This window comes from Electrophorus electricus, chromosome 16 (genome assembly GCF_041902795.1).
Source record: "Electrophorus electricus isolate QZ-2024a chromosome 16, ASM4190279v1, whole genome shotgun sequence".
In the NCBI taxonomy this organism is placed as follows: Eukaryota; Metazoa; Chordata; class Actinopteri; order Gymnotiformes; family Gymnotidae; genus Electrophorus; species Electrophorus electricus.
In genome coordinates, this window is record NC_137512.1 from 527,750 (window position 1) to 535,000 (window position 7,251).

The following is a 7,251-nucleotide window of genomic DNA, read 5'->3' on the forward strand; positions in this document are numbered from 1 at the left end:
CTCTTTAAACAGACAGAGCCTGTTAGCAAAGACAAACAACCTCAACACAGACACACAACTTCTTAGCACAGACACAAAACCTCTTAACACAGATAGAGAAACTCTTAAAACAGACGGAGAACCTCTTAACAGTCAAAGGGCCTCTTAGCACAGACACAGAGCCTGTTAACACAAACACACAACTTGTTAACACAGACCCACAACATCTTAGCACATACACAGAACCTCTTAACACAGACACAGAACCTACTAACGGTCACAAGGCCTCTTAGCACAGACACAGAGCCTGTTAGCACAGACAGAAAGCCTGTTAGCACAGACCCAGAGCCTGTTAACACAGACACGCAACCTCTTAACACAGACACAGAACTTCTTACCTGTCAACCGGGTCTGTTAGCACAGAAACAGAGCTTGTTAACACAGACACAGAACCTGTTAACACACACAAAACCTCTTAACACAGACACAGAACCTGTTAGCACAGACAAAGAGTCTGTTAACACAGACACATGACCTCTTAACACTGACACATGACCTCTTAACACTGACACATGACCTCTTAACACTGACACAGAACCTATTGGCACAGACCCATAGACTGTTAGCAGAGACAAACAACGTCTTAACACAGACACACAACCTCTAAACACAGACACAGAACATGTTAGCACAGACACCTAGCCTGTTAGCACAGACAAAGAACCTGTTAGCACGGACACAGAGGCTGTTAACACAGTCAAAGAACCTGTTAACACAGACACACGACCTCTTACCACAGACACATAGCCGGTTAGCACAGACATAGAGCCTGTTAACACAGACACAGTACTTGTTAACAGAGAAATAGAGCCTTACACAAACACATAACCTCTTTACACAGACACAGAGCCTGTTAGCACAGACACAGAGCTTGTTAACACAGACACACAACCTCTTAACACAGACAAAGATTCTGGTATCACAGAAACAGAGCCTCTTAACAGTCAAAGGGCCTCTTAGCACAGACAGAGATCCTGTTAACACAGACCCACAACCTCTTAGCTCAGACACAGAATCTTTTAGCACAGAAACAGAGCCTGTTAACACAGACACACAACCTCTTAACACAGACAAAGAACATCTTAACTGTCAACGGGGTCTCTTAGCACAGAAACAGAGCTTGTTAACACAGACACACAACCTCTTAACACAGACAAAGAACCTATTAACTGTCAAAGGGCATCTTAGCACAGACAAACAGCCTGTTAACACAGACACAGAACCTGTTAACAAAGACACTGAGCCTGTTAGCACAGACAAAGAGCCTGTTAACACAGTCAAAGAACCTGTTAACACAGACACACGACCTCTTAACACAGACACAGAACCTATTAGCACAGAAACAGAGACTGTTAACAGAGACAAACAACCTTTTAACACAGACACACAACCTCAGAACACAGACACAGAACATGTTAGCACAGACACCTAGCCTGTTAGCACAGACACGGAGCCTGTTAGCATAGACATAGAGCCTTTTAGCAAAGACAAAGAGTTTGTTAACACAGACACACAACCTCTTAACTCAGACAAAGAACCTGTTAGCAAAGACACAGAGGTTGTTAACACAGAAACAAAACTTCTAAACACAGAGACAGAGCCTGTTAGCACAGACACAGAACCTGTTAACACACACAAAACCTCTTAACACAGACACTGAGCCTGTTAGCACAGACAAAGAGCCTGTTAACACAGTCAAAGAACCTGTTAACACAGACACATGACCTCTTAACACAGACAGATAGCCGGTTAGCACAGACACAGAGCCTGTTAACACAGACACATGACCTCTTAACACAGACAAAGAGCCTGTTAGCACAGACACAGAACTTGTTAGCACAGACACAGAGCCTTTAAAACAGACACAGAACTTGTTAGCATAGACCCATCGCCTGTTAGCACAGACACAAAGCTTGTTAACACAGACACAGAACCTGTTAACACAGACAGAGAAACTGTTAGCAGAGACACACAACCTCTTAACACAGACAAAGAGCCTGTTAGCACAAATACAAAGCCTGTTAGCACATACACAGGGCCTGTTAGCACCGACACACAATGTGTTAAAACAGACACGTGACCTCTTAACACAGATACAGAACCTATTAGCACAGAACCAGAGACTGTTAGCAGAGACAAACAACCTCTTAACACAGACGCAGAACATGTTAGCACAGACACCTATCCTGTTAGCACAGACACTGAGCCTGTTAGCACAGACACAGAGCCTTTTAGCACAGACACCGAGCCTGTTAACACAGACACACAACCTCTTAACACAGACAAAGAACCTGTTAGCAAAGACACAGAGCCTGTTAACACAGACACACAACCTCTTAACACAGACAAAGAACCTGTTAGCAAAGACACAGAGACTGTTAGCACAGACACACAACCTCTTAACACAGACAAAGAGCCTGTTAACACAACTACAAAGCCTGTTAGCACATACACTGGGCCTGTTAGCACAGACACACAATGTGTTAAAACAGACACACAACCTCAACACAGACAAACAACTTCTTAGCACAGACAGAAAATCTCTTAACACAGACGGAGAACCTCTTAAAACAGACAGAATCTCTTATCAGTCAAAGGGCCTCTTAGCACAGACACAGAGCCTTTTAACACAGACAAAGAACCTGTTAACACAGACACAGAGCCTGTTAACACAGACAGAGAACTTGTTAGCATAGACCCATCGCCTGTTAGCACAGACACAAAGCTTGTTAACACAGACACAGAACCTGTTAACACAGACAGAGAAACTGTTAGCACAGGCACACAACCTCTTAACAAAGACAAAGAGCCTGTTAGCACAAATACAAAGCCTGTTAGCACATACACAGAGCCTGTTAGCACGGACACGCAACGTGTTAAAACAGACATACAGCCTCAACACAGACACACAACTTCTTACCACAGACGCAAAACTTCTTAACACAGACAGAGAACCTCTTATCAGTCAAAGGGCCTCTTAGCACCGACACAGAGCCTTTTAACACAGACAAAGAACCTGTTAGCACAGACACAGAGGCTGTTAACACAGTCAAAGAACCTGTTAACACAGACACACGACCTCTTACCACAGACACATAGCCGGTTAGCACAGACATAGAGCCTCTTAACACAGACACAGTACTTGTTAACAGAGAAATAGACCCTTACACAAACACATAACCTCTTTACACAGACACAGAGCCTGTTAGCACAGACACAGAGCTTGTTAACACAGACACACAACCTCTTAACACAGACAAAGATTCTGTTATCACAGAAACAGAGCCTCTTAAGAGTCAAAGGGCCTATTAGCACAGACAGAGATCCTGTTAACACAGACCCACAACCTCTTAGCTCAGACACAGAATCTTTTAGCACAGACACAGAGGCTGTTAACACAGACACAGAACCTCTTAAAAGTCAAACGGCCTCTAAGCACAGACACAGAGCCTGTTAAAACAGACACACAACCTCTTAACACAGACACAGATTCTGTTAGCACAGAAACAGAGCCTGTTAACACAGACACTTAACCTCTTAACACAGACTCAGAACATCTTAACACAGACACAGAGCCTTACACAAACACACAACCTCTTCACAGTCAAAGGGCCTCTTAGCACAGACACAGAGCCTGTTAACACAGAACCTCTTAACAGTCAAGAGGGCCTCTTAGCACAGACACAAAGCCTGTTAGCACAGACAGAAAACCTATTGGCACAGACCAAAAGCCTGTTAACACAGACCCACAACCTCTTAGCACATACACAGAACCTCTTAACACAGACACAGAACCTACTAATGGACACAAGGCCTCTTAGCACAGACACAGAGCCTGTTAGCACAGACAGAAAGCCTGTTAGCACAGACCCAGAGCCTGTTAACGCAGACACAGAACTTCCTACTTGTCAACGGGTTCTCTTAGCACAGAAACAGAGCTTGTTAACACAGACACACAACCTCTTAACACAAACACAGAACCTCTTAACAGTCAAGGGGGCCTCCTAGCACAGACACAGAGCTTGTTAACACAGACACACAATCTCTTAACACACACACAGAACCTGTTAATACAGACAGAGAACCTTTTAGCAAAGACACACAACCTCAACACAGACACACAACCTCAACACAGAGATAGAGCCTGTTAGCACAGACACAGTGCCTGTTAACAAAGACACGCAACCTGTTAACACAGACACAGAACCTATTAGCACAGACGCAGAGCCTGTTAGCACAGACACGGAACTTGTTAGCACAGACCCATCGTCTGTTAGCACAGACACAAAGCCTGTTAACACAGACACAAAACCTGTTAACACAGACACACGACCTCTTAACACAGACACAGAACCTATTAGCACAGACACAGAGGCTGTTAACACAGACCAACAACCTCTTAGCAAAGACACACAACCTATTAGCACAGATAAAGAACCTCTTAAAAGTCAAAGGGCCTATTAGCACAGACACAGAGCCTGTTAGCACAGACACAAAGCTTGTTAAGACAGACACAGAGCCTGTTAACACAGACAAAGGACGTATTAACACAGACACATAACCTAATCACACAGACAAAGAGCCTGTTAGCACAGACACAGAACTTGTTAGCACAGACACAGAGCCTGTTAACACAGACAGAGAACTTGTTAGCATAGACCCATCGCCTGTTAGCACAGACACAAAGCTTGTTAACACAGACACAGAACCTGTTAACACAGACAGAGAAACTGTTAGCACAGACACACAACCTCTTAACAAAGACAAAGAGCCTGTTAGCACAAATACAAAGCCTGTTAGCACATACACAGAGCCTGTTAGCACGGACACACAACGTGTTAAAACAGACATACAGCCTCAACACAGACACACAACTTCTTACCACAGACGCAAAACTTCTTAACACAGACAGAGAACCTCTTATCAGTCAAAGGGCCTCTTAGCACCGACACAGAGCCTTTTAACACAGACAAAGAACCTGTTAACACAGACACTCAAACTCTTCACACAGACCCAGAGCCTGTTAGCACAGACACAGTGCCTGTTAACACATACACAGAACTTGTTAACACAGACCCACAACCTCTTAGCACAGACACAGAGCCTGTTAGCACAGACAGAAAGCCTGTTAGCACAGACCCAGAGCCTGTTAACACAGACACAGAACTTCTTACCTGTCAACGGGGTCTCTTAGCACAGAAACAGAGCTTGTTAACACAAACACAGAACCTGTTAACACACAAAAAACCTCTTAACACAGACACAGAGCTTGTTAAAACAGACACAGAGCTTGTTAAAACAGACACACAACCTCTTAACACAGACACAGATTCTGTTAGCACAGAAACAGAGCCTGGTAACACAGAACCTCTTAACATTCAAGAGGGCCTCTTAGCACAGACACAAAGCCTGTTACCACAGACAGAAAACCTGTTGGCACAGACCAAAAGCCTGTTAACACAGACACGCAACCTCTTAACACAGACAAAGAACCTGTTAGAACAGACACAGATACTGTTAGCACAGACACAGAGCCTGTTAACACAGACATGGAGCCTGTTAGCACAGACATGGAGCCTGTTAGTACAGACAGAGAGCCTGTTCACACATACACAGACCTTGTTAACACAGACCCACAACCTCTTAGCACATATACAGAACCTCTTAACACAGACCCAGAACTTGTTAACACAGGCATAGAGCCTTACACAGACACACAACCTCTTAACACAGACACAGAGCCTGTTAGCACAGACACAGAATCTTTTAATACAGACACAAAACCTCTTATCAAAGTGACAGAACCTGTTAGCGCAGACACGGCGCCTGTTAGCACATACAAAGAGGCTTTTAGCACAGACACAGAGCTTGTTAACACAGACACACAACTTCTTAAGACAGACACATAACCTCTTAACACAGACACGGAACCTCATAACAGTCAAAGGGCCTCTTAGCACAAACACAGAGCCTGTAAACACAGACAAAGAACCTGTTAGCACAGACCTATAGACTGTTAGGACAGACACAGAGCCTGTTAAGACACACACAACCTCTTTACACCGACACAGATCCTGTTAGCACAGAAAAAGAGCCTGTTAACACAGCCACACAACCTCTTAACACAGAAAAAGAATCTTTTAGCACAAACACAGAGGCTGTTAACACAGACACAGAACCTGTTAACACAGACACATAACCTCTTAGCACAGACAAACAACCTCTTAACACAGACACAGAGCCGTTTAGAACACACAAAAAGCCTATTAACACAGACACAGAGCCTGTTAGCACAGACTTAGAACCTTTTAGCACAGACACGGAGCCTGTTAGCACATACAAAGAGGCTGTTAGCACATACAAAGAGGCTGTTAGCACATACAAAGAGGCTGTTTGCACAGATACAGAGCTTGTTAGCACACAAACACAACCTGTTAACATAGACACAGAGCCTGTTAACACAGCCACAGAACCTGTTAGCACAGACACACAACCTCAACACAGACACAACCTCTTAGCACAGACACAGAGGCTGTTAATACAGACACACAACCTCTTAACACAGACACACAACCTCTTAACACAGACATACAAACTCTTTACACATTCACACAACCTGTTAACACAGACACAGAACTTGTTAACACGGACACAGTGCCTTACACAGACACACAACCTCTTAAAAGAGCCACAGAGACTGTTAGCACAGACACAGAGCCTGTTAAGACAGACACCCAACCTCTTTACACAGACACATAGCCTGTTAGCACTGACACGGAGCCTGTTAGCACAGACACAGAATCTCTTAACACACACACAGAGCCTGTTAACACAGCCACAGAACCTGTTAGCACACACAAACATCCTCAACACAAACACACAACCTCTTAGCAGAGACACAGAGTCTGTTAATACAGACACAGAACCTTTTAACACAGACACACAATCTGTTAACACAAACACAGACACAGAACCTCTTAATAGTCAAAGGGCCTCTTAGCACAGACACAGAGCCTGTTAACAGTCAAAGGGCTTCTTAGCACAGACACAGAGCCTGTTTACACAGACACACAACCTCTTAACACAGACAGAGAAGCTCTTAACAATCAAAGGGCCTCTTCGCACAGACACAGAAGCTGTTAACGCAGACACACAACCTCTCAGTACAGACACACAACCTTCTAGCACAGACACACAACCTCTTAACACAGA